We start from the raw sequence: 10,886 nt of genomic DNA, 5'->3' as shown, positions 1-10,886 counted from the left end.
ATTTAACCCCTTCCCTAATAAAAGCTTGAATCACCCCCCTTTTCCCATAAAAAAAATAAAACAGTGTAAAAAAAATAAAAATAAACATATGTGGTATCGCCGCGTGCGTAAATGTCCGAACTATAAAAATATATCATTACTTAAACCGCTCGGTCAATGGCGTACGCTCAAAAAATTCCAAAGTGAAAAAAAGCTAATTTTTGGTCACTTTTTATACCATAAAAAATTAATAAAAAGTGATTAAAAAGTCTCATCAAAACAAAAATCATACCGATAAAAACTTCAGATCACGGTGCAAAAAATGAGTCCTCATACCGCCCTGTACGTGGAAAAATAAAAAAGTTATAGGGGTCAGAAGATGACATTTTTAAACATATAAATTTTTCTGCATGTAGTTATGATTTTTTCCAGAAGTGCGACAAAATCAAACCTATATAAGTAGGGTATCATTTTGACCGTATGGACCTACAGAATAATGATAAGGTGTAATTTTTACCGAAATATGCACTGCGTAGAAACGGAAGCCCTCAAAAGTTACAAAATGGCGTTTTTTCTTCGGTTTTGTCGCACAATGATTTTTTTTCCGTTTCGCCGTGCATTTTTGGGTAAAATGACTAATATCACTGCAAAGTAGAATTGGCGACGCAAAAAATAAGCCATAATATTGATTTTTTGGTGGAAAATTGAAAGGGTTATGATTTTGAAAAGGTAAGGAGGAAAAAACGAAAGTGCAAAAACTAAAAAACACGGAGTCCTTAAGAGGTTAAAAATTTTAGAGCTTGGAGATGGAATTATTTGGTTAAGAATATTATCATTTTGGATAATGGGCCAATTTTTTATTAATATTTTTCTAATATTGGATGCTTCAGTATTATAGTTGGTCACAAAATTATATCTAAAAGGATTATCTAACTGATTAGAGCTAGATGTTTTAGGATTGGGGATAACTAAGTCAGATTGTGTTTTGTTTTTAACTTTAGTATATGCCTTGGTCAGAAGGGGTCAGGGATACCCCCTCTGAACAAAGCGTTTTTTAAGGATATTGGCTTGGGCGATAAAGTTAGTATCATGTGTGCAATTTCTGCGAATTCGCTGATTCTGGCCGTATGGCACACCTCTCAGCCAGCTGGGATAGTGGGCACTGTCGAATTGCAGAAAACTATTGACATCGACTGATTTGAAAAAAGTTTTCATGGAAATTTTACCATTGTCTGTCTTATAGATCTCAAGGTCTAAAAATTGAGTCGATATTTCAGTAAAATGCATGGATTTATGAAGTTTAGGTAAATAATAAAAAATGGGTAAATTATAATTTTTTATATATTTATATATCCTTTGCCTGTCGGCCGCACAATACAGACTATACGCTCCAGAATGAACAAGCACAGATAGAACATAAAACACGATTTTATGTTACATAGTTTGTCATCATAAAAATACTGAATCGATGATATGGACAACCGGAATAGACACAACAATATTCATATAAAGGGACTGCCTGAGACTGTAGGTCCCCAGGACCTGGCGTTAACTTTTCAACACATCTTCAACGACATATTGCAGAGGCCGGCGGACACCAAGTTGGAACTCGACAGGGCAGACAGAGCACTGAAAGCAAAGAGCCCTGATCCCTCCAAACCCAGGGAAGTGATCTGCAGTGTCCATCATTACCTCCTTAAAGAGGACATTATGCGCAAAGCCCGTAACATGAAAAGCTTGAAGCACCAGGGGGTTGACATCCACCTTTTACCTGATCTGTCCCTGCGCACCCTTCGCCTCAGGGCCACACTGAAGCCCCTCCTGACGGTGCTCCAGAACGCCAAGATTCTATACAGGTGGGGCTACCCTTTCTCTCTCACGGCACGCCATGGCTCTACAGTTGGATTGCTACGGCAACCTGAGGACCTTCCAGAATTCCTGGTGACGTTCAGACTACCCTCCATTGCTCTGCCGGACTGGGAGCTGCTTTTCTCCCCGACGTCCCTTTCAGCCAGACCCCCTGTAGATGTCCGACACCTGGAGAGGAGATCCAGAGAAGACGTCCCTGAGCCGAAGTCAAGGAGACGCAGCCACAAGAACTGAATTACACCTGTGGCAGATGCTGTTATATTTCGTGACTGTCCTATGTACAATGTGGTTCTTAGTTCTAATCCTCATGTTGCTTGAACCGCCCCTATTTGTTAGTAGGCCACTAGTTGGCACCCAATCTAGACATTTGACCTTAGATCTTTCCTTGTAATAGGTCCCCCACACCCCTTAACATCTCCCCCTATGTTTACTGCCTCCACATGTTTTTCTACATTATTATCCTAGTTCCCACCTAGTCTGATAATACACTTAGTACTATTGCCCTTAGCCTCCCACTAATTGTTGTCAGTTAGGTCATTGACCTGTGTTTGTTACTGAAGTCCTCTTTCATTCCCGAGCGCCCTCCCACCTTAATGTGGAAGGGACTATCTTAGGTGTCACGTGGCCCTAGGCCCCTATGCTGTTTGCGATCTTAGTTGCTTGATAGCTAGTGTTCCGATCGCGCTACCCCACTAGTCTCGGACTGGTTCTGTCAATGCCTCCTCTGGCCCTTATGGCCTACCTCTTTAGTGCCCTTGCGCCCGTACTCACATGGGTGTTGTTTCCTTTACTATTTCGTCCTTTAACTTCTCCTTTTTTGCTTCCTTTTCTCCCTTGCAGGTGGTATACAGGTCTTTCATGTTGCAGCGGGTGGTGACGTGTGCGGGTGAGGCTCCGGACCGGTGGTGAGTTCTATGTTCCTTATCTTTCTATCCATGGCAGCTGACATTAATGTGACATCTCTAAACATCAAAGGGTTTAACATGCCCGAGAAGAGATCTCAGACTCTATACTCTTCCCACAAAACACGCACCCACATCCTCGCGTTACAGGAAACACACTTCAAAGAGGGACATGTACCTATCCTCCCTACCAGATACTACCCTACATGGGTGCACAGCACAAATCCAGAGGGCAGAACAAAGGGAGTGTCTTTAGCCTTTCTTGGGTCCCTACCGGTCACCATCTTGAACACTGTAACTGACCCAGAGGCTAGATATGTTTTTGTTAATTGTGACATCTCTGGTCACACCTTTACTATAGCCTCGGTCTATGCTCCCAATCACAATCAGGTATCCTTCCTCATCCTTACTCTGAATAGATTGACTGCTTTTGCGTCTGGACAGATTATTATCTGTGGGGACTTTAACATCCCTCTGTCTCCTCTGCTCGACACGTCCTCAGGCCATTCCTCTCTATCTTTCCGCAAACTTCGTGCCCTACGCACTAAGCTACACTTGCTCCAACTGAGTGACTCCTGGCGTGCGCTGCACCCCAGTGGTCGTGACTACACCTTCTACTCCTACCCTCATAACCATTACAGCAGAATTGATTACATCCTTTGTCCCCATCGCCTTCTGCCTTCTCTCACTCGCTCCTCCATTGGTTCAATCACCCTTTCTGATCATGCCCCTGTCTCCATGTCTTTCACTCTTCCGTCCTTTCCCAAGCCTCATGCCACTTGGAGGCTTAATGAAGCTCTACTGCTAGACCCCTTGTGCATCAAGGAGTTGCAGGAGACAATCGCTAACTTCCAATCAGATCACCGCTCAGATGAGTCTTCCCCTTTTATTAAATGGGAGGCCCTGAAGTGTGTTCTGAGAGGCGTCCTGGTGAAGCATGGGACTCGGCTGAAAAGGGAAAAATCGGCTAAACTTACCTCCCTCCGATCCGAACTCCACTCCCTGGAACAACAACACAAGAGGTCCCAACATGAACGAACCCTATGTGATGTCATTCGCATTAGACAGGAACTGCTGTCCTTGCTGAATGAGAAATATAAGTATTATAAACAGTTAACGGGAAGGGTCTTTTACGAATGGGGGAATAAATCGGGTAAACTCTTGGCTAGAGCACTACAGGAAAAGAAATCCTCCCTTTTTGTTCCCTCCATTCGTACTTCCACCCAAACACTCTCATACCTCACCCCTGACATACTCAACGCATTCCGCCAATATTACTCCGATCTATACTGCTTACCCTCCTCTAATGATAAGACCTCACCCACTTCCGACCAGCCCTCCCTTCGTACATACTTTGGCTCGACGGCGTTGCCGACTCTCTCCAGTGGGGACGTGTCTCTCACTGGAGGAACTCGGCGTAGCTGTGAAGTCCTTGCCCTCGGGAAAAGTCCGGGCCCGGACGGCTACACGGCTAAATTCTACAAACTCCTTCTTGGAGAATTGTCCCAACCCCTCCTCTCTGCCTTTAATGTTGTTTCTGAGACCTCTCCCCCGCCCCAGTCTTTCCTGTGGGCCTTTCTCACAGTGGTCCCTAAGGAGGGGAAGGACCCAGTGCTGTGCCAGAGCTACAGACCGATTTCCCTACTCAACACGGACACGAAGCTTTTTGCCAAATTGATAGCGAATAGACTAGCCCCCATCATGCCCGAATTGATACATGTTGATCAAGTCGGCTTCATCCATAGCCGCGAGGCCAGAGATAATATCCTCAGGACCTTTTCTGTGGTCCACCATGCTCAAAAAACAAACACCCCACTTTTTCTTTTATCGTTAGATGCCAAGAAGGCCTTCGACCGTGTTGAGTGGGGTGGGGATTCTTGAGAGAGGCTCTGTCGCAGATTGGCCTGGGTCCCCTTATGGTAACTCGTATTATGGCCCTTTACTCAAATCTCCAGGCCCAAGTGAGAATAAATGGTCACTTGTCCCCTCCCTTCAACATTTGTAATGGCACAAGGCAGGACTGCCCCTTGTCCCCTCTGCTTTTTGTGCTATGCATGGAGCACCTCTTGATTGTGATTCGCCAAAATCCTGATATTAGGGGTCTGGAAATTGCCTCGTGCCATCACAAATGCTCGGCTTTTGCCGATGATCTTTTGCTCTTCCTAACCTCCCCACTGACCACTCTACCCTCCCTCCTTTCTATGATTGATACCTTCTCTAAATATTCTAACTACAAACTAAATGCCACTAAGAGCGAAGCGATTAACATCTCCCTCCCCAAGATCCTGGTGGATCAATTGAGAGGCAACTATCCTTATAAATGGTGTACCGATTCCCTTAAATACTTGGGGATTCGGGTCTCTCTAGGGTCAAACTAGGAGATACCTTCCGTATTAACTTTCCCCCCCTTTTCCATGCCATTAAAACGGACTTGGCTAATTGGAAGAGGAAAGATTTTTCTTGGATAGGCCGCATTAATGTAATTAAAATGAGCGTACTACCCAGACTCCTCTATCTCTTCTCCACACTCCCATCTGCCCCGCCCAAGGCTTTCTTCCAAAAGTTGACTGCTTTACTTTCTAACTTTATATGGGCCGGAGGACGTCCGCGAGTAGCGAGACATGTACTGTCGAGGCGCAAAAACGAAGGATGACTGGGCTTACCAGATTGCCAATTCTATTACCTCGCTGCAGTCCTGACGAGAGTCCTAGATTGCTTCCATGTACCTGTCACCAAGTAGTGGATATCCATAGAAGCGCACACTGCTCATCTACAACCGAAATTGCTGCTCTGGCTTCCCAAAAGACATCTGTCCAATGCCGCCTTAGAGGGCTTACCTCCTGTCACATCCTCAATAGCTAGGACGCACCGCTCCCTCTTGCCAGATAATCTGTTGTTCCAATCGGATGGTCCTCTGTCCCCTGTGTTTGGTAACCTGAAGTTCCCACCTGCCCTCAAATCTGCTACCGTCTTGGGATGCTCTAGGGCCGAGGGTGTCTCATTTGCGCACTTTTTAGACTCTTCGGGCCTGAAACCCCTAACTGCACTGCGATTCGATCCCTTACCCCTACCCCTGGCTAGCTTCCAATATGAGCAATTGCGTCACTTCGATAACGCAGAGGAGGCCAATCTCAAGCTCAGACGGCCCCTGTCCCAGTTCGAGAAACTGTGTGCACCCAGCTCAAATACCATACGCCAATCAGCACACTGTACGCTCTCCTCGTTGATTCTCTCTGTGGTGAACCCCTTCCATACCGAAGTGGGTGGGAGAAAGAGCTGGGATGCGGGTTCTCGGAGTGGAGCCAAGCACTATCTTCTTGTCATAAAACCTCTATCTCTAGTAAGGCGCAAATGACTAGTTATAAAGATTTGACGAGATGGTACAGGGTTCCCGCCCTCCTCTCCCACATCTACCCCTCTGTTCTTGATGAGTGCTGGAGGTGCGGGGAGCAGGGGGGCACCATGTCCCATATTTGGCTCCGCTGTTCAAAACGCCGTACTTTCTGGAATCAGGTCATTGACCTGATCTTTAGGTTGACCGGAGTACGCCTTGATCTGGATCCTGCCCCTCTCCTTCTGTCCATCCTTCCTCCATATGTCCTTAAGTGTAGCCGCCGTTTGATAGGCTATATGTTATTGGCCGCTAAATCTATTATCCCTCGAAAATGGAAATCCTCCTGTCCTCCCTCTTTTTCAGACTACTTGCAGGAACTGACCCACATACATAGGATGGAGGAGCTCTTGGCAGACTCCACCAGACACTTGATGAAATACCATCAGATATGGGCCCCGTGGACATCTTTTGTGTCTTCTCCCGACTATGGTTCTCTACACAAACCGCACGTGCCCACATAACCGACTCTTTGCTCTTCTTGTTGCCCGTCAAGTAATGTCAGGCTGCTTACCGGTTGGAGTCTTGCCCGTGCCCGTGGCCACCGAAGGTACTCTACCCACCTGCCTGCTTCCCTCACACCCAGCTAACGGCTCTTTTCCATGATTATGAAAGCTGTTGCAAGTCTGAACTGCAGCATAGTTTGGACGTTCTATTTTTACAAAGATATCTCAACGACAATTTCACACCGAGAGGTCTGAGATTGCCATTTGAGTCTTCATTTGCTAAAGATTCCCCTTTCACTAAAGAGTGTGATGAATACACTGAAATTTGTTCCAGAGGTCTTATGACGCGCCTTCTGGATAAAAAAATATTCTGGTTATGTTCTATCGAGAGAAAGCCATGTCTATTAGAAATAGCCTTGCAGCTTTTTCAGGTTATTCTGAATATCTTAAACTTGATGGTCTAATATCTAATCGATTACAAAAATTGGAAATAGAAATCATAAATTAAAAAGTACATAAATTTAATCGAGACAAACAAGATTACATGTGTGGCCAAATACATAAATGGCCCAAATATAACTCTCAGAAACTGACTTCAGACAAAATACGACCAGCTCAACAAAAGGACACTACACAAAAACCTTCTGTAACTATACCATCGGTCATTTCTCCAGTGACGGACAGAAGGTTTGAATAAAGTAGGACCATTGTGAATTATGCCCGTATTAAATCCAAATTTTCTGGTCCTAAAAATTCTAACCTTAAGAAAAATAAAACCACCTCAGAAATCAAATTATTGACCCATGGACCCTCTGATCCAGGCCAATAATATTGACACCACTCCAGGTTGCACAGTCACTACTATATCATAAAGTATTTCTTCTAATTCTAAAGTTAATTTCACCAAGAGTAGGCCTTCTGACTTTCCTTCCTCGTTAGATAGGTCAGCACCTAATATGGTTTGTTCCTTGCTTCCCCCACTTATTTTACCGGAGCCCTGTCACATGGTGGACTTGAATCCCGGGGGGTGGGAGGTATTTCCATGGAGCGGTCTTGTAATTCCCTCGACTGCTCCGTCGACCCCTTCCTTCTTACGGTCCATGAAGTCTCGCCGTCTAATATGAGCTCAACTTTAGTTGAATTTTCACAGCACGATGTACCTCACACGACAGGAAATTCTACTCCCGTGTCCACCTCCTCATCTTCTTTTTTCAGTTGCCCCTCCATAACAAGTGCCATCCCAGCATACAATGCCAATTTGGATGTACGTCTACGTACGATCACTCATTATTATCCTCTCACTAAGTCCCTAATCCGGACCAAATCCACAGAAAGAAAAGAAAACCCAGAGGCTGCAGAGGAGGTCATAAAAAACATCTCTGCAGCCAGTTCAGAAACAGAAAAATTAGAAACAAAAAATGATAATATTAAAATTTTCAATTTATCAAGCTACAGATTGTCTGATAATGAAAATAATTTACTCATGAAAGGATTATCCTTCTGCCCTGCTGTACGCCCAAATGATTTTCAGTTATTTTTAGATCTGAATGATTTTGTTCGTAAGCTTACTTTAAGTAGACATTTCTTTATCCGGAATAGAACTGATCAGGGTATTCCCTGTACCCCTCCAACATCCAATACTGCAGCCAATATTTCTAACATCACTGACATTTCCACTCCTGTTATTCATACTACTATATCTACAGATGTCATACCCACAAGTCATGTACCTGTAAAGCCCAAATCTTCTTTCTATCCATTGCACAATCGTGGTGGTCATCTTGAGACCATTTATCATATGGCCATGCATGATTTTTCTAATCTATGTGACAAGTCCGTCATTTTTAAAGGGAATGACAATTTAACTTCTATGGAAAGAGCCGCAATTAACAAGGCATACATCTATTATTGTTCGTCCTGCGGACAAAGGGGGGCGGGGGGGGGGGCCGTTTTAAATAGAATTGACTACAGAAATGAAGCCCTCAGAATTTTATCTGACACAGAATATTACACTCCTCTTTCCAGTGACCCTTCCCCCCAGATCTTTTCCCAATACTGCCTTCTTATCAATGAAGCTGTGGCCAACCAGGGAGCACACATTCCTCAAAATAAAAAATTATAATTGACCCATTTTTTATTATTTACCTAAACTTCATAAATCTACCCCCCGGTAGACCCATCATTTCTGGAATTGGTTCCATCACTGCTAATCTCTCTCATTATATAGATTTATATCTCCAACCTTATGTTTTACGTCTACCGTCATACCTTAGGGATTCAGCTCAACTCATTCTGGAGTTACATGATTTATCTTTACCCCCCATTTTCAGTTTTTTGACCCTGGATGTGTGCTCCCTCTATTCCAACATCTCCACTGAACTGGGAGTTCCAGCTATAGGACATTTTGTCCGGGAGGACCCTCTCCTAAGCTCTTGTCAGGCTGAATTTTTATTACAATCTATTAAATTCATTCTTCTTAATAATGTTTTTGAATGTAACCACCTTATATATCGACAGAATAGGGGCTGGGCCATGGGGACTCAATTTGCCCCTAGTTACGCTAATTTGTTCATGGGGCGTTTCGAGTCCCTGATTATGGCACAGTCCCTGTATTTCAAGTTTGTTTTTTTCTTTCGTCGCTATATAGACAATCTTTTCTTTATTTGGACAGGCACCAAATATGAAGCTGAGCTCTTTGTAAATGAGCTCAACAATAATGCATGGGGTATAATATTTACCATCCATTTTACTGAAATATCGACTCAATTTTTAGACCTTGAGATCTATAAGACAGACAATGGTAAAATTTCCACAAAAACTTTTTCAAATCAGTCGATGTCAATAGTTTTCTGCAATTTGACAGTGCCCACTATCCCAGCTGGCTGAGAGGTGTGCCATACGGCCAGTATCTGCGAATTCTCAGAAATTGCACACTTGATACTGACTTTATCGCCCAAGCCGATATCCTTAAAAAACGCTTTGTTCAGAGGGGGTATCCCCGACCCCTTCTGACCAAGGCATATACTAAAGTTAAAAACAAAACACAATCTGACTTAGTTATCCCCAATCCTAAAACATCTAGCTCTAATCAGTTAGATAATCCTTTTAGATATAATTTTGTGACCAACTATAATACTGAAGCATCCAATGTTAGAAAAATATTAATAAAAAATTGGCCCATTATCCAAAATGATAATATTCTTAACCAAATGATTCCATCAACTCCAAATATTACGTATAGACGCTCTAAAATTTTTAATAATCTACTAGCTCCTAGTAGGTTTTCCGAATCAACACCACATAAAACTATAGTACCAAAACCTTCATGTTCCCCTTGCAATAAAAGTCGCTGCCTTTGCTGCGAGTGGGTTATACAAACTGACACTTTTTCTTCCCATATCACGCAACAGACATTTAAATTAAAAGACACATTAAATTGTGATACTGCATTTGCTATTTATCTTATTTCTTGTGCCTGCGGCCGTCAATATGTCGGCCGCACAATACAGACTATGCGCTCCAGGATGAACAAGCAAAGATGGAACATAAAACACGATTTTATGTTACATAGTTTGTTATGACATTTCATTTCTTATCATCATAAAAATACTGAATCATTGAAATTAATTATTCTTGAATCTATCCCTATGCATTTACCTAATAGATTACAGAGATTAAATAATCGTGAATCCTTTTGGATTCACAAACTACATACATTACATCCTCAAGGTTTTAATGAATGCATTGATACAGTAAAATAAATTACTTACACTTTATATGATCTTTGTTCCAATGAGTTCCATCTCTGCTGTTCACCCTGGAGTGTTTCTTTTATTGATTATTTACTTTATGGAAATGTGCCTGAGTGTTAATCCTATGGTACTATAATGTATACTTTATCCACTTCTTTTCTGTCATTGTTCCATCCATTACTTGCGCTGTTTTAACTCTTGCAGATGCTTCTTTGCAATTTTTGAAAATTCACATGTTGGTACCATTTGAGGAGTGGCCGCACCTTGCCGTTTTTGATAGCCGCGGCTTTTCCTCCCGCGGCTCTCATCTTCTGCACGGTTTCGGACCTTCCTATGGTTTATTGCATTCACGGGGTAGTGCTACCTGTGATTCCTAGATTTGTCCCTGACTGTCTGTTTGAATTGCTTGTCTCTCGTGGTCTCTATTTAGACTGTCTAATTGTTGCTCCTATGCCCCTCTTTAGTCGGCCTTGGATTGCACACATTATAGATATAATTCGCATGTGGTGTATATTCCCACCACATGCGTTTTTCCAAAAGTTTGTTG

This window comes from Hyla sarda, chromosome 3 (assembly GCF_029499605.1).
Source record: "Hyla sarda isolate aHylSar1 chromosome 3, aHylSar1.hap1, whole genome shotgun sequence".
Classification (NCBI taxonomy): Eukaryota; Metazoa; Chordata; class Amphibia; order Anura; family Hylidae; genus Hyla; species Hyla sarda.
The sequence above is the reverse complement of the archived record's forward strand: the minus strand, read 5'-3'. Positions refer to the sequence as shown.